The following is a 22,242-nucleotide window of genomic DNA, read 5'->3' as shown; positions in this document are numbered from 1 at the left end:
CTGCCCCCTAAGTTTCTTTTTTGCCTTATATAGTGTGATGTAGGTTCGTTGTGTATACCTGCCACATCATTTTGCCTTTAAAGAGAAAAATGCACAATAACTGCTAATCAGCAGTATTGTCTTCCTAAACATGTTGGGTGTACTATAGTAACACCTTTAAACAAATCATAGAACTACTCTCGGTACTGTCTAATATAAGAGTGTTTTTGTTCAGTTGTGTTTTGCTTTTTGTCTCTGTGCAGTTACCAATTACAATAATGTGGTAGAAGCAAATTCAGATTCAGATGACGAAGACAAATTGCATATTGTGGAAGAAGAAAGTGTAACAGATGCAGCAGATTGCGATGCTAGTGTGCCAGAAGATGACTTGCCAACAGATCATACAGTATTACAAGAAAACAGTGAAAGAGAAGGGAGTACAAACAGTGGTTGGGAAGATGAAGGTATGTTTTCATTTTGGTGCTAATTCTCTAAATAGAGAAGATAGAGAGAAGGAAAAACTTGTTCAATAAATTGTTTAATATACTTTATAAAACATTAACCCTGTGCTTTGTGCTATTTTAACCCATAAAGCTTGCATGGAAAGCAGGGTTACTTCAGTAATTATGGGAAAAACAGAATGGGTAAAACTATAAGGTATTATGAGACTTCAGAATTATGCTGAAGCTTTTCTAATATTCCTATTCAAGAGGCAGGTAAAGCTGAGCACTTTTTTTAAATAGATCTTCTCTATTCTATTATAGCTTCCTTTTGTGTTTTAAGTTTTGCCAAATAGATTCCATAGTATGTTGGAAGCTGGAAGTCTGTAGAGGCAGCATACCCAAGTATGTCTGGGAAACTAATACCTCCTATAATTCTCTTTCAAGGCTTTTGCATGGCAGGTATGTACTTACCATGGTTGCCACTCAGCATGAGGACATGCAACACTTTTACCCCAGTATAATTCACATTGGTTTTGCCAGTGGATTCAGAGTGGACAGCCAAACAGCTATTCAAACTGCCTGCTTTAGCTTGCAGTTACTATATTTTCTTGCATATAACACACCCCCAATAAAACAAACCTTGTTTTTGAATGGTAGAATGTAGAAAATAAAAAAGATTTTTCCAGAGTCATGGCTGACTGTGTGAAAGAGTAAGTCCTAGAAACATAGAGGGCACGTCCACATACTGCACAGTTTGCAGCGCCACATACTGCACAGTCTGGTGTTCTCCATACTGCAAGGGTGCACTGCCCAAGCGTGCACTAGACTAGTTTTTTCCCATGGGATTTTTTGGCTCCTGGATATTCAAGTGTCAAAAAAACCCAGAGCAGTGCACGCTTGGCCAGTGCACACTGCTAAAAAGTGAAGCCAGCCTACCCTCCCTGGTGCAATGGAAATGCCATGGCTGCAGCCCCGGGAGACCCCCCAGGACCCCAGGTAAGGCTGCTGGGGCCAGCACAGTGCTGGCCTCAGCCTCTCCTGCCCCACCTGGGGTAACTTGCTGTGCACTTCGGCGCAGGTGTTCCCCAGAGACAAGAAGCAGAGGCGCAAGGTGCGCTGCCACTACTTGTCATCGGGGAATCAAACGTCCATGCACATCTGGACGCATCCAGAGTGACCAGGAAGTGTGACATCTGGAACTTCCTGGCAGAGGCATACCAAGTTTATTGGCTACGCAAGACATGAGTGCAGTGGTATGCTAACCACTGTAGACTGGGGGACAGGGGACATGGGTGAGGAGAAGGGAAGAATTACCTTCCTAGGATACTGCTGTGACTGCTGCCAGTGCCATAGGAGCAGCATCTCCCCTCAGGCAGCAGCAGCCCCATGGTCAGGCTCTCTGAGAGGCAACCCTGGTGTCCTGTTCAGTCCCTCTTTCCTATACATACACATTGGGCACAGGACTATGTCTTCTCTGGCAAAGGCTCCCAGGGAGAGTAGGGGTCTACCTCTAGAGGTGTCATGGCACCATGGGTGGCTCCACTACACCTATTCTGCTGCTCAGGCTACCCCAATATGTCCTTGTGCTCTCACCTGCACCACTTAGTGACAAGCACCTACCCCTTGAGGCTCTTACTCTTGCCTATCTTAGACATGCTGCCCTTTAAGGCACCCCTCTGGGCCCTTATCCAGGAACTAGTCCCTGTCTTGGCACTCTGGGCTATAGCCTGGGCTGTATATGCCAGGCCCTGATCCTGCAACTCAAGATGGCCAAATGTATCTCTGGCTTCTGACATTCTCTCCCTCTCTGCCCTGGATCCCCAGTCCTACCTCACTGTGCTGGGCCCTTAGACCATAGTCCCAAAAAGGACAGTGCTTCACTGGCATTCTCTGTGACAGTGCCCTCCATAAAGCACCTCTTCATGGCCTTCTTCTTCCCTTTAAACCACTTACCAGTAGATACTACAGACACCTTATTTATCTCCCTATATACTGCACCCTGTAGAGCTCCTTGTTGTGGGGAACTGGACCACTCTGTGCCTCTAGCCCCAGTATCAAACTATACATGCTCCTTTTCTCCTCCCCCTTCCAGCAGTGGCATGCCAACTGGGGGGTGGAGGTGGAGAGTGGGGGGAGGCCATGGCCCCTGGGCACTGGCCTTGGGGGAAAAGCACTGGTTGGAGAGGCTGGGACGCCTTCCATGTTTACTGTATGGCCCTCCCGGCCGGCGGGTTGTGGGATTCTTCTGCTGTTCTGGCCAGAAATTCCAGCTGGTGCCTCTCCCCCCGCGGGCGGTGTGCAGTGCTGGTAATTCCCCCGTGGACTTGCTGGGGGGTGGGAGGTGGGAGGTGGGACCCCGAACAGACTGATTTGCCTCAGCCCCACACCCTGATCAGATCAGGCGTTGGCCCCCCAGGCTCTGGGGACCCTCAGTATGCCACTGTCTTCCAGTCACCCAACCCAGCTCCAGTGTTGCCAACTCTAATCAACAGCCCATGGGTCTCCTGTCTGCAGTCTGAAGGCTAGGTCCTGCATCCCATTTAGTTGTGCTAATTTTCTCTGCTAAGCTGCACTTGCTTTGTTGGCAGTTTCACTAACAAGCAACAGGCATAATGCTGCCTTCCATCTTCCTCTGCACTACTAGAGTAAAAGGGGTTAGGGGTTCTCTGTTGCAGAGCACCATTCTGCTTGCTCCGCTCACCCCCACCACTACTGCCTAGGTACACTGCTTGGTGCTAGACAGGGATGGCACAGGGGTATCCCTGCTGTGGCAAAGACTTGCAGGGGGTGATTGCAGTACCCCCCTTTCAACTCATCCTAGTTATGCTACTGCTTCTTGGTATGACAGACTGTTTCCTACAATGCCAAACTTCCTGGATATTCTGTTTTCAGGAAGGCTTTCCACAAGGCTGGGCTACCCTTGTAAAGGGCAGTAACAAGATTATTATTTCTTTACTGGAATTAGTTCTTCATATAAGTTCCTATAAATAAAGTGTTGTTTCCACATCATGAGCCTCATCAAGATACTACCATCAGCTCACTTCCTGCTTCGGCCACAAGCTACAGTGCTCAGCCAGTAGCTACAGCTGTGAGAGAGTTAGTGCAAGCTTTAACCCCTTCAGTTTGCTGAGCAGACACAAGCAGCAGCTATCTTGGCAGCTACATGGCATGTACAATACCAGTTACTGCTCCTTTTCCAGTGAATAAAACAGTTTCCACACCTAAAACACGCATCCAAATTTTGGAGGACAATTTTGGGGGGGAAAGGTGCATGTTATATATGAGGAAATACAGTATCATGCCTTATCATTGGCTGGCAGGGTAGCACCATGTGCAAATAGTTACCCTGAGATAAGCTGCAAATAACTAATACTTATACCAGTTTAACTAGAAACTGTACAATTTTACCTCTGATTTTTCCCAGAGTAATTCTGTGCTGGATTCAAGGGAGTTTCACCAATACAAAGAATTACAACGTGTGTGTTCCATTTTAATACTGGTGTAAAGGCTGATAGGATTTCTGTATATGTGTTCAAGCCATCAAAGTCTGTCTGCTCTGTTGCTTCTTGCTATTTTGCACCCAACCAGCAATGCTACCCAAAGTACCACTCGGGTGCTACTGCTAAGTTGCTCTTGCTGCTTCTCTTGCAAAAGACAAAGCTGGAAAAAAATGTCAGCTACGTGGAGAATAGGGGAAGAAAAGATAAAGCACAGAAATAACAAATATAATGGTGACAAAAAATCTACCTATGTCTTTCTTTTGTTTACATCCAATGCTCCAAATCCTAGAAAGGTAGCAAAAGAAAGGGCAATCAAGGAGATGTTTAGGATTTGCTCCATTGAAAATACAAAGAACCCCATGTAACTGTCATCTTGCAATAGTAATAAATTGAAGGGTCAGTGTTCAGTTCTCTTACCTATTTTTAATCGATTTTTTGAATGACTATTTGTAGCACTGCATAGCTAATCTTTAGTGTTGAGTCTGGTATTGAGAGTTTTGGGAGAAGAGCTAATGTACACACTACTTTATGGATTTACAATGAAGCACTCAGAAAATAGACTAGGCTGTGCTGCCAAATTTGATAAAATCACACAACATGCTTATGTTTAGAGTCACATTTGGGAGATTATATACATATACACATATATGTTCCAAATGTGACTCTAAACATAAGCATGTTGTGTGATTTTATCAAATTTGGCAGCACAGCCTAGTCTATTTAATATATACAATATAACCTCACAAATCCAGCATGCTTGAGACTGAGCACCTGTTGGATATTTGAAAATGCCAGATATTCAAAAATGCCGAGCGGCTGGGCACGGACCGGGGTTAGGGGGGAAGCAGCGAATGGTCCCAGAGCAGTGGCTGCATGCACAATGGCAGCACGGGGTGGTGGATGGCAGCAGCAGCTGCTGTGTGCAAGCTTCTCCTGCCACGTCAGGGGGGTGCAGGGGGAGAACAGTAGCTTGTCGTGGAGCAGTGCCAGATTTTTGAGAATTCTGGATTTATGAGGTTATACTGTATATAGTCAGTATCAGTATAAGTGGATCTGGTATGAGATAAATATATAATCCACTTATATTAACTATACATGCATAGATCCACTTATATGAACTATGCTACACTTTGGCAGAAACTTCTATTTTGGGAAGATTCAGAATTGTAAACAAGGTGTACTTTTTCAGAGTTTTATCAGTGTAATGGTACCTGTGTTAACTGTACTTTTTCAAAATATACCACCTAACTTTTTAAAATTTTCTGATAAAATTGAGGTGTGGAATTAAATTGTACTGTAATCCTGGTATATTTGCAAGCATCAGTATGCAAGACATGTGGTCTGCCTTTTAAGCCTGCACCCTAAATAGCCCCGGATGAATTTGCATTAGACTCGAGTGCTAATTTAACTAAACAGTGATTCCCACCCCTATTATAAATAACATCGAATAGTCATCAAATGATTTCTCTACTTTCATCATTTTCAACATAGATTTCTTTGCTATTTTGACATTCAGTAGATTTAAACAATTTATATACTGTGTGTTTGTTAAAGACAAGTATTAACATTTAATATGTAAAAATTATACATACCCTAAAGCATTCTGATAGTGGAGTGATTAATTTTCTTGACTTGTTAGTATTTTTTTTAAATAAGTGATAGGTTTTAGCAATGGCTAAATCAGAAAAAGAATGCATTTTAGAAATTTTGATTTGCTCTGGTAATATATACTTACATTTTTTATGACATTCATAAAAAGAAAATTATAAGATCAAAAATATTTCACTTCTTTTGGCTGTGCAGGGTGATTTTAAGGAAAGAGTATTTGAATTTATGCTGTTTTTCTTGACAGGAAGTGCAACAAAGTGGGTGACTGTATAACACTGATAATATCCCTCAAAGACTTATCTAGAACTTTAAAATATCTATGTAATTTTAACTGCTTGTTTCATCATTAAAACTGTACGGAAGTTGTTTTACTTGCTTGTAACCAAAGTGTTTTATGGTTTTGATATGATTGATCTGTTCAGAAAAGCAACACAAGTAGGTGTAAAAAAAATTTTACATTTCATTATCAGATCAGTTTCCTTCCGTTTCCAGCCATTCTAACTGAACTTCTAAAAGACCTTTAGAACAGGTGTCTCAAATATAAGGTATATATCTCAAGAGGTTTAACTGAAACACACATACAAGCCTGAAAAACTGAACCACAGATATCCTGCATAAGGTGATGGCAGTGTTCCAACACTGACGTGTATTGTGATTCTATAAGGTATCTTTACAACGTAATATAGATTTTAGTTTAAAAATTAAATGGTTATAATGTGAAACTTTCCAAGGAGAAATATAGACTTGCTAAATAAACACAGAATCAATTTCCAAATTTAAATATATAGGAATGTATAGATCTTAGAACAAGAGCAAGATACTTGTTACCTCTCTACATTCAAAAAAATTGTTCAATCAGTTGCGTAATCCAAATGCATTTAAAAATTAGTCTTTATTCATTTTTATATTTGTGACTCAAAAACAAATTATGTATAAAATGGTATTTGACAAGTAGCTAATCTATAACATGGTGTAATGGCTTTTGGTATTTAAAGGATAATTCTGAAAATCAACAAAATATTCAAGCTAATAAATATTTAAAACTAAAATGAGAAATTCACCCTGCAGAAGAGAGCCCAGGCAGCACCTTATGCACCATTGAAACTCTACTTTAACAGCTTAAATAGGACTTAAATGATGCTGGAGCCTTATGTAGATATTCTGTATTGTGACATTCACCCAGCAACTGCATGCCATTAAAAACTGGATTTCTTAATTTTACTGGTCTGATGCATCTCAAACTATTTTATTTATTTCATATAATCATATAAAATAGGGATGGGAGGAACCTCAAAAGGTTACCTACTCCATTCCTCTGCCCTAAGGTAGGATCACCTATATGTAAATCACTACTTACATATATTTTCTATCCTATTCTTAAAAGTCACAACCTCTCAAAGTAATTTCTTCCAGTGTGTAACCATCTTTAAAGTTAACTATTTTTTCTAATGTCTAACCCATAGCTATCCAGCTTCTAAGTGGCCAGGGACTGCATGCTGCAGCAGTGGGAGTCGCAGGCTTCTGGGTCATACACTGCACGGTGCCCCCTCCTCTTGCATCACACACCCCTGCTGAAGCTGCACCTGCTCAGGCACCCTGCCCCCACTGCTGCAACGACCCAACATGGACACTCTCCCTCCACCATCATACTGTGCACTTATGTGAGTGCCCCACTGCTGCAGCATGTGCACCCTCCAACCACTGTACCGTGCACAGTCCCAGCTTCACCTTAACAGCACTGTGCCATGTCGCAGTGTCCCTTGGGGCTGGCACAGAACACAAACTGGGGGAGGGAGCAGGAGCCTGGAGACTTTGGCTGCAGCCTGAATAATAGGGGAGTTAGGACTGAGTGGGAGCCCAGAGGCCACAACTTAACCCCTTGCAGGCTCTATGCAGCCTGTGCCTGACCTAACCTATATTTCCTTTGTTGCATTTTAAGTCCAATACTACTTGTCCTATCCACAGTGAACATAAAAAACAGTTTATAACCTTCCTCTTTTCACAGATCTTTACATCAGTAGCTTTCAGTTGAGGAGCTATGAAACCCCCTCGGGGTACCACAACTCAGGCATTGCCACTGCTGTGGGAGCCAGATGAAACTCCTTCATATACTCCTGCTGCATTAGGGCCCTGTCATCAGGCTAAAAGAGGCAAGAGTTGCCTCAGGCCCTTCCTTATCTGGCCCTCCCAAACACCTCCAAGAAACAGGACAGCAGGACAATTCCATCCCTGTGCTTCTGTTTCTGGGAAGAGCATGGAGGAAGCTGGACCAGAAAGGGCTGCACAACATGAGACAGCTCCTTCCTCCTTTAGGCAGATCACAGAACTGGAATGCAGCAGTAGTGTGTATGAGGCAGTTTTATATGAAAGTAGCAGCACCTGATTGAGGTAAATTAAGGCGGTGCCAATTTTGGTTCTCAGCCACTGGAGCCACCATATTTAAAGTGATGGAAGGTTGTTCTGACTCTGGAAAGATTGAGAACCACTACTTTTCATATTTTAGATTACTATTATATTTCTCTGCAGTCTTCTTCTCCATAGGCTAATGAAACCTAATTCCTGAAACCTTTTGTCATAGGTCATAACTTTTTGTTACAGTTCTCTGGGCACTCTCCAGACAATTCACAAACCCATATCAAGTATGGTACACAAAACTGGGTACAGTAGTCCAGCTGAGCTCTTACCAGCACCAAGTCATGGGCAGCAATCCCTCACAGTTGAGCATGATTACTCCAGGGGTCAATTAAAGGGTTGTAGATAAGTCCTTTGATGGCTAAGAAGACTAATCCTAGAACCACAGACTCTGGCAGGTGCCACAGATGGTGGTTAAAGAGAGACCAAACTGTCGATTTCTCAGTCTTGTTTCCTTTGCTTCCGTTTCTGCCATTTGTCTGCCTCCAGGGCAAGATGGTTTTCCTCAAAGTAAGATGTACTTTCTCTCACAAGGTGTTGCCATGTCGCCCTGCCCCAAGCTAATTTTTCCCAGTTAGTGATGTCAGTGTCACACTTCTTAATGTTTGCCTCGAGGGTGTCCTTGAAGCATTTCTTTTGGCCCCTGTGTGTCTTTTGTCCTAGGGTGACTTGGAAGTACAGCAGCTGTATTGGTAAATGTACATCAGGCATACACCCACAATCGCATGTCCACCACAGCTGATGCTGAATAATCAACACTTCCATATTGGTGGTATCAGCATCAATAAGGTCACTGGAATTTGTGTGACAATCCTCCTAATTTGATGCCAAGGATCTTTTAGAGGTAATACTGGTGAAGGTATTCCAGGCTTTTCAGGTGGTCCCTGTAGGTCACCCAAAATTCACAGATGTAGAGAAGAGTTGGGATTACTATAATAGGAGCTTTGTTCAAGTCCTGATGTCATGTTTATTGAACACACGATACAATCTTCTGAAGGCACAGTTGGCACATCAGATCCTATACTGGATCTCCTCATCAATGTTGGTCTTTGAGAGATGGCTGCTGAGATATGCAAAGTGTTCAACATTCTCCAGCTCCCATCTGTCAATGGAGATCTTTGCCAGAGAGTTAACTGGTCCAGAGCAGGCTGGTGGTACACCTTTGTTTTTCTGATAGTAAGGGTCAGTCCCAGGCCCTGGTTTGCTTGAGGGAAGAAGTTAAGGGCCATTTGTAGGTCCTCTTCAGTGTGTGCAACGATAGCACAATCATCAGCATACTGAAGTTCTACAATCGAGGCTGATGTAACTTTGGTTTGGGCACAGAGGCAAGAAAGATTGAAAAGGTTCTCATCCATCTTGAACTTGATGTTGATGCCATGTGGCAGATGGTCATGGATGAACATCTTGTTGACCACAAGGAAGATAGAAAACAGAAAAGGTGTGATCATGCAGCCCTGCTTGGTGCCAGCTTGAATGGCAAAGGGATCTGTAATGGAGCCACTGTGGCAGTCATCTGGTGATGAAGGAGTCTTAGGATGGTGATATATTTCCCTGGGTAGCCAAACTTTAATAAGATCTTCCATAGAGCCTCATGGTTAACAGAGTCAAAGGCTTTGGTCAAATCAGTAAAGACCATATACAATTCATGCCATTGTTCTCAGCATTTTTTCTGGATAAGCCAAGTAGAGTAGAAAGATTATTGCAGACGTTATACATGATACTATTGTTTACATATTTCATTATGGTGTTAACTGAAAGGAAAAAAAAGCAGCAGCAGTATGGCATTGTTGGCCCTGGTTCAGTTTATGATCATCTGTGTGGCAGGGCACTGTGTGTGCCTGCCACTTTAAGGCTCTGGAGCTGGCAATCTCCAGGTACCTAATGAGGGCAGCCATTTTCAGTTCAGGGCTGCCCATATAAACAAGGCAGTTTGGCTGCTGGAGAGTAGGCAACAACATTGCCTGGCCAGAGATCTGCTGAGTTTCATCTGGAGGTAAGGGAGGAGCTGTAGGGGATGGTAGGAGGCTCCTGGTCCTGGGTACAACCTAAAAATACACCCTGCCGGGAGTGGGTGGCCTCGTGGGTCTCCCAGTGGCATGGGAGCCCCCAGGAAATGCTAGGCCAGTGATCACCCCAGTGAAAAGCGGGTCAGGGTGCCGTAACCCCTAACCCTCACCTTCGGGTGGGTCGCGTTCCATTGGAGATAGTTGTGGGGGTGCAAGCCCCGAGGAGGAGAGTGGAGAGTTGGAGGCCAGGTGTGCCTGAGGCCGCCAGAGCCCTGCAGGGGCTCGAGACCCCGAGCTGGAGAGTTGGGACCAGGCACGACTACAGCCACCTGAGCCCCCCACCAAGGAGGGAAGCCCCAAGACCCCAAATAGAGAGGGGCATTACGAGCATGAAAAGCCCCCAGGGTGAGGGGGGCACCGTGAGAAGCCCCCAGGGTGAGGGAAGAACAGGGGCTCAGTCAGAGGGCGAGAGAGCTGAGTCCTGACCCCAGTAAGTCTGACCTGCCTTTCACTGGGGTGATCACTGGCCTAGCATTTCCTGGGGGCTCCCATTCCACTGGGAGACCCACGAGGCCACCCACTCCCGGCAGGGTGTATTTTTAGGTTGTACCCAGGACCAGGAGCCTCCTACCATCCCCTACAGCTCCTCCCTTACCTCCAGATGAAACTCAGCAGACCTCTGGCCAGGCGATGTTGTTGCCTACCCTCCAGCAGCCAAACTGCCTTGTTTATATGGGCAGCCCTGAACTGAAAATGGCTGCCCTCACACTATACGTATTGAATTTTATTCTATGTATTTGATTTAAGATAGGCTCTTACCCTGTACCCCTTACACTGGTATCTTATATCAGGATGCTGAAAAGTATTTTAAGTATGCAACTTCCATTGATTTCAGCAGGATTTGGACACCTAAGTACTTTTGATGATCTGGGCTTAGTAATTTTTAAGTTAAAAATAAGCATGATGACTAATCTCAGTCAAATTAAGCTTCTCGTCATTCTCCACCTCCCAACTTCCTCACCGCAAAGGGAAGAACTTAGGTGTGGCTTGAGTCTTTAAAAAATATAAGTAAAACTGATAGAACATATGATAAGCTTATACTGCTATTCAGGAAATCCAGATTGAAGAAGAGAGTTTTGTGTTTTGAGAGAAAGTATTACACTTTGTTAATTTTAGTTCCTTCAGGAGTCTTTTGAGCTAGTCCGCAAGAATTGCCTGAGATGTAATTGCATGTAGTTGTAAGCGTCATTCCAGAGACATGCAATTCCATCATTTTCTGAGGTGCATACATATTAAAGGTGGTCCAAGTACTAAAAGGGAACATCCTGTTACCAAGTCAGGACTATATATGTAGCCCTACAAATGAAAACGGAGACTTTAAACTTAAACAGATGTTTTATGGACAGATAATGGGACTAGAGAAGTACATAGATTGTGTACTTTCAGTAGCCTATGTTGCTAAGTATGCATTTTGCAGTAGTTGTACCTTTTCAGGCTTAGAAAATGTTGTATAATTCAGGGCAAATTATCACTAACAAAGACAGGCCATAGCCAGAGATGATAGTTCTATGATTCTGCCACCTGTCTTTATTACGTGCAAGTCCAGAATGAGAGGTTCTTATAAAGAGTATTAATGTAGTGCATCTTCACATGCAGTTAATTGAATAAGTGAGTTTTGTGTTGCACTTCCATGCATGTGTCTATAAGTGTACCCCCATCAGAAGCAAATTGCGCTTGACAAGAGCAGTCCAGTCTAGGGCTGCTCCTGCCCTGCTCTGCCCTCCTGTAACTGCTAGGGGGAGCTCCAGACTCCCCAGATGTCAGCTCTGGAGGCTGGAAGGGATACGGGGGCAAGTTCCAATCTCCGTCAGGCGGGAAGAGCTGTGCCGACTGCAGGGGCTGCTGTCTTTCCAGCCGTGTGGGGATTGAGACGGGTTCCAACATGGCTAAGAGAAATGTGCCAGCTGTAGGATCCCACATGGGGATCGGGTTGGGTCCCACATGGGGATCAGCTGCCTGAGCTAACCAGGAGCAAATTGCTCCTGCTCAGCATCTACACATGCTCTACAGTGCATTAGCTAATGCACCATTTATCTAGTGCCTATATATGCTGGTGCTAGCAAACAACACATTAGATTGATTTAATGCACAGAAAATCTCGTTCACGTGGAGATGGTGACACTTAACTGCACCTTAGATTAGTCTAATGCTTAATAAAGTGTCTTGTGTAGTTGTGCCCACTATGTTAATTATCTGTATAATGTATACACTACCACTGGAAGCAGCACTGTAGCAGAAAGCTTTTTGAAGAGCTGACCAGTAACAAAGAATTGTTGGAAGATGTGAAGGTTATGGGTAAGTTTGGAAAAGCTATCATAATATGATAGAATTCCAGATCCTGAGACAAGGAAGCATGAGGTCAGCAAAACTAGGTTGCTAGATTTCAAAATGGTGGATTTCAGCTGACTCGAGGAGTTGATAGGTATGGTGCCATGGGAAGACAGATTGAAGGATAAATGCACCCAGGAGTGCTTGAAACTTGTAAAGGGCACAATATTGGGAGCCCAGCAAGAAACTGAATAATATCATGAGACCAATATAGCTGCACAAGGAGCTTCTAGGATGCCTCAAATGCTAAAGGAAAGTATACAGGTAATGTAAAAATGGGCAGGTCACCAGGAAGGAAGCCATAAAATAGCAAAAACCTGCAGGGACAAAATCAGGAAGGAAAAGATAAAGATATTGATATTGGCTGCACCTGATTAAGAAAGTTAAAAGCAACAAATTTAAATATGCTGGCCAGCAGAGAGAAACCAAGGAAGATGTGGGTCCACTGTTAAATAGTCAGGAGGAACTCCTAACAGAAGATGCAAAGAAAGCAAAGCTACTCAACAGTTACTTTGCCTTGGTCTCCACAAAAAAGTTAAGCTGATGGATAAAATGACATAAGGGACTGTCGGAGAGCTTTTGATGAGTCTGAATGAATTCAAGTCACCAGGTTCTGATTAACTTTTGAATGTACTGGCAGAATCCATTTGGAGGCGGAAGCTTCTGGAGGACAACAGGCTGATTACAAGCAACTAGCATAGATTTACTAAGAACACATTGTGTCAAACAAACAATCTTCTTTGACAAAGTAACTACATGGGTAGATGAAGGGAGCTGTGAATATAGTGTATCTAGACTTCAGCAAGGCCTTTGACAGGGTTCCTCATGACCTTCTCATAAACAAATTGGAAAAATGTGGGCTGGACAAAACTACTATAAGGTGGATAGACGCATGGCTCAGTAGCTGCAAGCAAACGGTAAAGGGATGCTAGAATGGCAGGAAGTTTTGAGTGGAGTCCCACAGGGCTCTTTCTGGGCCCAGTGCCATTCAAGCTGTATATTAATGATTTGGATGCTGGAATAGAGAGCTTCTTGAGCAAATTTGTAGATGACAGAATTGGGAAGGAGTGCAAATGCACTGGAAGACAGGATCACAATTTGGAAGGATCTTGGCAGTTTGGAAAGTTGGGTTGGACTGACAAATACACGTCACACCTCAGGAAGAATAATAAAAAGCGCAGTGCAAAATGGGTGATACCTGCCTGAATGGCAGCACTATGGAGGATATGAGAGTCTTGGCAGACCACAAGCTCAACATGAGTCTGCAGTGTGATACAGCCACACGAAAAGGCTAAAACAGTTTTGGGCTGCATCAATTTTGGGCAGCTAAAACAGTTTGGGGCAGCATTAGGAGCAAGACACAGGAAGTCATTGATCCTCTTTCCTCAGCATTGGTTAGGCCTCATCTGGAGTATTGTGTATAGTTTTGGGCTCTACTTTTTCAAAAGGACAGGAGAAGTTAGAGAGGATCCAGAGGCAGACAACATGAATAATAAAGGGCTTGGAAGACAAGAAATATGAGGTGAGGTTAAAAGAAATAAACACCTTTTCTACAAATTGACCATGCCTAAGAGGGTACATCATAGCAGTCTTCAACTATCTGGAGGGCTGCCATAAAGCTAAGGGAAAATGTCTTTTCTCTCTAGCTCCTGGGAGCAGGATGAGGACCAATTGGCTTGAAACTGCAGCAAAATATGTTTAGGTTAGATAACAGAAAAAACTTCTTCACTGTTAGAACAGTGATCTTCTTATGTCCTGTCTGAGATTGTTGATGACAGGTATCTAGCGGAATTCACAGATTAATTACTTTAAATATGGTGATTTAAATTACTGTAAGCATTCTACCTCTTCAGCAGATTTAATGATCATAATGGAGAGATCTAACTAGCCTTTTTTTATAGGGAAAACACCACTGTTTTATGTATTCTAGGTTAATTTTCAGTACCCCATAATGTCTTTCAGGGTTATACAGCATATGATTTCAGCCTTCAGGAAGGTTCTGAGCAGCAGACCAGGTCTTGGGTATCGAAAAGCCAAAATCATGTAAACTACCTAATATTTATCAGTTAAAGACAACTTTTAGACATTATCATTTTGTTCCAATAGTCTTGATATCCCACTATAGACTACTTGAGTCTTCCACTTGTCCAGTTCTACAGCAGATAGGAGGTTGTTTAAGTATTATACAGGATGCTAATAAAAAAAGCTGAGGGGTGGATGCACTGGACAACTGGAAAGGGAGCGGGGAGATCTGGGCTGATGGGGAGCCAATGTAGTGGGCGGAAGCCAGTGCCTATCTGCCATATATATCTAGCTCTAGGATCTGCATTTCCTGTCTGCCTGGATGCTGGACAGCTTTGATCTATTTGATTTCTGCTAATCTCTTCATTGTTAACAACTTGTAAACTTCTTTTAATCAAGCTTGCTTTTCTTCTAAAATTACTCTGAGATCTATTCCCATTAATGTTTCTTCAGTAAAAGTGAGTTGCTACCTGAGAACCTGTACTGTGTAGCCTTTTTCTTAGGGGACTAAAACCCACAACAAATCAGAGACAGGGTAGGGAGGACAGGGCTAAAAGTAGGCTGGGTGGTCCAATGGTGCAGCAGTCAAAAGCAGGAGGGAGTTAGTTGCAAGGTGGCAAAGGAGAGGCAAAAAGGTAAGTTACTGCAGTGGCCCTTTCCTGGCTTTTTCATTGCAGCAGATGACAGAAGCTGTAGGAAACTGAACCAATGGCACAAGGGCAGCATAAAACAGGCAAGGGTGGATCTAGAGGAGTTGCACTTTCTGGGTAGGGGTACTACTGAGGTGGGTGAGTGGGAACTGGAGTAATCCTCTCACACCTTTAATTGTTTCTGTATCTTGAGAATGGAGGGCAATGGAGGCCGTATGGCCATGGGTGGAGGGGGCAGCAGTGGTGGGGGGGAGGGAAGACAGCTAGAGCCCTATGGTCAGGGGCTGTGAAGCGTGGAGAGAACTCTTTGGGAGGGGTTCTGGAAGGAAAGGGACTCCTGAGGGTCACAAACAGCTGAACTTAACACCTGTTCTTGCTGAATTTCACTTGGTTGATTATGGACCATATCTCCTGTTTATCCAGGTCATTCTAGATACCTCTACCCTCCAAAGTATATGTAGCTCAATCCAACTTGATGTCATCTGCAGATCTGTTAAGCATGCACTCAGTCCTATGGGCCACATCATTAATAAAGATACTGAGCAATAACAGACCTAGGACAGACATCTGGAAAACCTCACTTGATACCACCTCTCAACTGATCATTGAGCCATTTATGACTACTTATTGAGCATGATGATCCAAACAGTTATGTCTCCATCTTTCGTCTTTATTTCCTTAGCTTGTTAATGAAAATGCCACGAGACACCATGTCAAAAGCCTTGCTAAAATCAAGGTATATCAAGGTATATCACATATCCACTGCTCTTCTCTGATCTATAAAGCCTGATTTCCTTATCATTCACCTTCTTAATGAATTTGCATTGGCTGTTCCTGATTATCATGTTCTCCTCTAGCTGCTTCACAACAGACTCGTGGAAGTCTTGTTCCATAATCTTTTCAGGTATCAAGGTTAAGTTCACTGTTCTGTCATTTCCCAGATCCTCCTCATTCCCAGTCCCAAAGACAGGCAACTTGAGCATTTTTACATGTGTTGCCAAAAGGGTGCTGTGTCAACCCAGGCCAGGCTGCCTGCTAGGGTTCCTGACAGGATGGGAGTGGGTGGTACCAGACCCCAGGGTCGGATCTTGGAGTTGGGGAGCAGCCAAGGCATTGCAGGGCCCTCTCAGGGCACGTGGGCCTTCTCAAGCCATGTAACAAGCCCTGTGCCACTCATCTGGCCTGCAGAGACAAAAGCTTGAGCATCACTGGTCTAGGCTGTTTGATTCCTCCCCTATCTTTGTTGCATGGGCGACTGGTGCCGCCTTAGTCAAGTGGGGCACATGCTCCCCCTGCCCCCGTGACCAGTCCCGCCAAACGAGGGATGAGGGGAGTCCCCCCATGGGTGATCCCACAATGGCCAGTTGCTCTGTTTGCTGCAGCTGCTTCTGGGAGTGCTTGCAGGGTGGGCACAGGTGCTCCCACCTGCCCCCCCTGCCCACCACCTAAGTAGCAGGTGCGGCCGGTGAGGGGGTGCACTGGCACTCACAGGGGGTGCATGTGCACCCCCATGCGCCCCCTACACATTGCCACTACTTTGTTGCCAGTTGTGCTTGTCATCTGGTAGCTGCCCCTATTCGTAAAGACTGAAATTTAAAAAAGGCATTAAATACTTTAGCCTTCTCTGCATCATTGGTAGCTAGATCATCTTCTGCATTCTGTAAGGAAACTATGGCTTCTTGGGTCTTTATTTTACTTCAGACATACTCGTAGAATCCTTTTTTTATTGCCTTTTTATGTCCCTTGCCAGTTGCATATCAAATAGTGCCTTGGCCTTCCTAACTTCTTCCCGAAATATCTGTGTGACACTCTTTTAAGCTTCCCTAGTTCTGTAACCAAATTTCGACTTTTTGTAGGATTCCTTTCTGAGTTTCAACTTACTGAAGAGACTCGTGTCTAGACACGTTAGCAATTTATAAAGGAAGTGAGGGCCATTTTGGAGACACAGTGGAGTGTCTTTGGGTCTCATGTGTAAGGGTAGAGGGAGCAGTTCTGTTTATGGACAGGCTATGGGATAACAGCTGTAGTCTCACCCAAGTCCCAGGTGCCTACCCCACCCTGGACCTGGCAGTTAGCCCCCATCAGATTCAGTTATATTAGTTTTTGCTTGGTTCAAACTGAATAATACATCCCTAGCATATTAAGCAAGCTCCTAGTTTCTTTTAATGGGATAAAAATATGTTGTGCTGACACCAAGGGACACCATGTCACCTGCACCCCTTTTTTCAAAATCCTAGTTCTGTCCATGACTCCAGAGCATAAACCATCTGACAGATTACATAGATTATTCCACATTCTATTGTTGGGACTCTAGCATATTCCTACAAGATGCTGAGTATTTACCCCTATCAGACACAGGATGCTAGCCTAGATGAACTACTCATCTGATTTGGAATGGCAAGTCTTAAACTCTTATACACATACTAGAGAATTGCCTGTCAAGAATGATGAGAGGGGGGGCAGGGGGAGGGGGGAACAGAGAGTTGCCACCCACTATGCTGCACTGCCTCCACCTCCCAGGAGCGGCAAGGGGGGGAGGGGAAGCTTGCACGCAGTGGTTGCTGCCACCACTCTCCCCACTCACATCCGGTCCTGTACCACCCTCCCCCCACTCCACGTCCAGCCCTGCACGTCCATCATTTTTGGCAGGCATTCTTGACTCCATGCCCTGCCAGGAGTCATGCCACCCCAAGAACATTATGGACAGACACACAGGCAGATGAACTAAGCCCTTTATATACAGAATTTAAGTAAAGCATAGTGCCATAACCACATTAAAAATATTTATTTATTTATTTGATTTATATGCCATTCTCCACAAAAAGGCTCAGGGCAGCTTACAATAAAAACAAAATACACTTTAAAAGCAGATAAAACATTAAAATAAAAGTTTGTAATAGAATACACTCCCCAAACAACACTTCAACCCCATCTACTAAAAAAGCCTAGTCAAATAAAAAGGTCCTATATCACTTCCAGAAGACATTTACATATACCTAACAATAGCAATTGTTAGAATCCATAATTTAGAGAGGATAATAAGAAACAAGGACAGTATACTTTTTAAAATATTGAAGAGTCAGTATCAGCTTTAGCTATACACCGAGGAATTCTATGACTACTTTCTGTGTACGCCTGCACTACTTCCCGGATGTGTCTAGGAAAGAATGCTCCAAGCATGCTTCACACAGCTGCTCCTGCCAAACCCGAGCACTCAGCTTCAAGGTACCTGATGTAGGCAGTCCTCAATCTCTGACATGCTTGAGAGTGACTGTGGGAGATGCTTTAGGAGTGGTTTCACCTCTGCATTTTTGGGGTTGGTGTGTGTGAGCAGGAGGAGCATCCATCTCCAGACACACCAAGGCTTTGATGCAGACATACCCTTCATTCCCAGCTAAGAGGTCAAAGAAGGAAAAATCTGCTATTTCTACCTGCCTTAATAGCAGAGATCATAGCTAAAATCTGATAGATGTACAGACCCAACAAATTTGACTGTATACCTGTAAATATATCCAGAAACAAGATATGTATTTGAAGGGAGATTGTAATGCTTTAATCCAGTTCTAATTTTTACCACTGCTTGAAAAGTCTTACACTAATGGAATGAAGCCTGATGTAATCCTTTGGCTTTAGAAACTAAATGCTGTTCCATCAAAACACAAGTCAAAACGGTGCCATTTTGCACAGCCAAGGTTTCCCCTCACTGCCCAGTCCTCCCAAGTGTTCCCCATCAGGATGAGAGCAGGCTCAAGGAGAGAGCACGCACCCAGTGCCACTGCTACTGCCCCTGGCTGAACTCAGCTACCTGTGCAGCCCTTCTGGAGTGGGGCAGAAATGGCTCTGGAGCTTCCCTTGCCTCTGGGTGAGACAAGGACATCAGGGACAGGCAGTGTCAGAAAGAGGAGGGGGGAGAATAGGAAGACAGGGGACCTGCCACAAAACATGGGGGGGAATGAATTCTTACTTGCTTCAGAGACTTAATGTCCCCAGCCACTCTTCCTGTAGATCTGAAAAGGAGGGTACAACCATGCCACTGCACCCCCTCTGGATCTGGTCCTGGTAGTATAAAGTGAGTTGATCGCCATGGTCAAATTCATATAAGATAAGTTTTCATCCTCATATCACTTAGTTTTCTGTCTTGTCAGTCTCAGAATTGAGGCATCTTCAGAAGCCTCCAGGTTCAACGTCAGTGTTGTTATACCTGATTTGTAATTAATATAAATTCTTTTGCTTTCATGAATAAAGCTACTATTGTAGCTTCTTACCAGCAATAGTTTAGTTAAAGACAGCAGGCTGTTGACTAATCTGGAGTCAGTCTTTCAAGGGGAACAACTGATATTTAAATATTTAAAAAGAAATGGCCACCATCAAAATATAGTTGGGGAAAGTATGGGTGTGATGATGAAATGACCTTGTAGCCTATTAGGTTACAGTTCTGGAGCAGGGCAAAATTCACAGAACAGTTTCTCTACTTGTAGTATCAAATCTAGTTTCAGTCTTAAAGCTGATTTAAAGTTGTCAGATAAAGAAATGATGCTATATCATGATGTTTAAATCAGTGCTCTTTGCAGGCATGATATGTAAATCCTTCAGCCTATAACCTGTCAAATGAAATCATCTTTTGAGGGTATACATCTAACAAGCCAGATATGCTCCATAATGTCAGCACTAGTGGCTATGTATAAGTGATGGCATAGTAATTACATTTATTTCAGTTGTGTAACATGAGGTTTGTGCTTCAGTGCCAATTCAATAGGCAAACTTAATAGGAACTCTCATAAAAAGTTTTATTAGATCTCTAGTGATCTATAGGCAGGCTACAGGTAATTGCACAATATTATGTCATATATCTATTGTAAATAGTTTCTAAATAATTATTAATGATCTTCTGGTGCTGCTAATTGGAAAAAATAGAGTAAGTGTGTTTATCTTCCAGTACTGTAGCTTCTAAAGACACATTCTAAAGCATTAGATACTAAGAGCAAACTACCTGAATTTATTTATGTAGCACACTCTGTACTTACTGTACAAAAGCACCATATTTGGATATGCTGCAGCAATCCTTTCCCTATTTTTCCTGTCTGGACATAATTACATTGGTGTAGGCTGTTTGCCTTTTTTTAAAATTACAGTTTCTTTTCCATGTAAAATCTGTGATCAGAGAGGTTCTGTGCCAGCTGAAGTCATGAGGAATCCATATGATTGCAAGTATATGCAACTGAACTATATTTTTCCCAAACACTAGAAGATTGAAAATAAATGTGTTTAAGAAACAAAGGGAACTTTTATAATAAAAAAGAAAGAAAGGTGGTGCTTTGAAATGTTAATTCTTCCTTTTGTGCAATATTATATTTCAGCTGGAAAAGAAACAAAGGAAATCCTGGGGCCTGAAGCTCAAACAGATGAAGTTGGATGTACAGGTACTCATTTTATTAAATTCTATTACTTGTTCCTTACTCATAAAATGTCAGAATGAGATAGATCTATATACTTCTGAAATCTTTGAATCTTCTCTTTTTTAAACTGCCTTATTACTGTCCCAGACTGAAAGCCTTAAATTGCAAACAGTTTTCTGGCTGAAGAAGAATAGACTTAGGCTTCTTTTAGATCTCTTCAGTCTCAAGGTATTGCTGACAAATGACACAAAGCAGTCCCTTCCCACAAGGGACTGACTGCAGTGCCTCTGCAGCAGCTTATCTACAGATGGCTTTAGGAACAAGAGATCAAAATAAGGAATCTATTGCTAGTCTTGTGTGTGGTAGTAGATAATATCACTATGGGTCAGTAGAATGTATCATTAAAATGAACTGAGGTTAATACCTCATTAAAAGCTCCTCTGTTTATAGTAATACTACACAGCAGATAAAGTAAAAAGTATATTGTCCACTGCAGTACTAGATCATAATATATAGAGCTCCTTTTATTAGAAATAGTCTTATACATTACTAAAATATATGCCTAGTACGTAGCTGATACAGTGATCTATCGTATAAAAAATTGTAGGTGGATTATTCAGAAATATATGTTCACATATTTCCAACTAAAAATTTAGTAACCCAAAGAGGAGAAAGAACTACATTATACAGTACCTACACTATATATAGTGAATACTGCCCTGTGTCATAAGTGGTACCTAGCAGTTGGATTGTGTAGAGCAGTATAACCAGTATGAGACTTCACACTGTGAGACAAATGGTAGACCTTTACATCCATATTAAAAATATACTTTGCATATAACTGAGGAAGAGGTTTATTATAGTAATTTAGGATGCTTGCACTCAAAGCTTTCATAGAATGCATTTTATGGCAATAAGTGTAAACTCTATGAATAATGTATTCAAGCAAATACTTGCTAGCAAATATTTGTCATGCTACAGATTATGTAAAATATTTTACTATGTATTGGTTAACATTGAAATGCAGTTTTAATGAAAAACAAATGAAGTTTGTCATTGATTTTGTGGAGTTTAAAACTAGAAGATTAAGTAAGGTATTAATTCACAGAGCTAAAGCAAGCTGCTCAACACCCATATCCAAAACTTGAAGATCAAGCTGCTCAAATTCTTAGGCTTACTGCATTTCAGCCAGCAAACTTGCTACTCAGTAAAAACCCAAATGTGTCCTTTGAGCTTGCAGTAATGAGCAAGCCTTAAATAGTACTAAAATTATGTCTTAAAGGCAACATATAAAGCCTTGTTGGCACAGGAGCCAAAGGAGCTGCAAAAATGTAAGGTACCTTTCAAGACAGGAATGCTGGTCATGATTAAGATTTCATTATCCAGGTTCTTAGAAGAGCTATGCGGAACAAGTGAGCCTAAAGTGAGGAAAACTAGGCCTTAAAGAAATACTGTCCTAAATTATTTGTGTAAACTGAAGATGGAAAAATAATCCAGGAAAGGCATAAAGAGAAAACACAAGTTGTCATTGAGGCTTGGTAATCTTGCTGATTCTTAATAAAGATTATCAAATGTTTCCTTTCTTTTCCTTTCCATTCTTTTTGTAAAGCAAGTCCAAGTGATACCTGAGCCAGCTGAATGACTTGAGTATTCCTTTCAATAGATAGGTTTGAGCGATTTCCTTTAAGTGTGTTTACTTAGAAATCCAGGTTGTAGCCATATTGGTCTAGAGGAAAAGGCAATCAGGACTTATTGTAGAGATGATGTATTCATAGATTTCATAGACATTAGGGCTGGAAGAGACCTCAGAAGATCATCGAGTCCAGCCCCCCACCCCA

At 42.7% G+C, this 22,242-nt stretch overlaps 1 protein-coding gene across 1 annotated transcript in view; it reads left to right on the top strand.

Moving 5' to 3' along the window:
• The first annotated feature begins 223 nt into the window (after positions 1-223).
• Positions 224-22,242, top strand: part of ZEB1 (zinc finger E-box binding homeobox 1) — a 57,768-nt gene continuing 35,749 nt past the window's right edge. Inside the window, exons 1-2 of the mRNA XM_019531138.1 lie at positions 224-443; positions 20,366-20,428. The gene's annotated coding sequence lies outside the window, so the exon portion shown is untranslated. The remainder of the gene's footprint in view (positions 444-20,365; positions 20,429-22,242) is intronic.

The sequence above is a fragment of the Crocodylus porosus genome, unplaced genomic scaffold (genome assembly GCF_001723895.1).
Source record: "Crocodylus porosus isolate Cpor-Errol unplaced genomic scaffold, CroPor_comp1, whole genome shotgun sequence".
Classification (NCBI taxonomy): domain Eukaryota; kingdom Metazoa; phylum Chordata; order Crocodylia; family Crocodylidae; genus Crocodylus; species Crocodylus porosus.
Note: the sequence above shows the minus strand (reverse complement) of the source record. Positions and strands in the feature narration are given on the sequence as shown.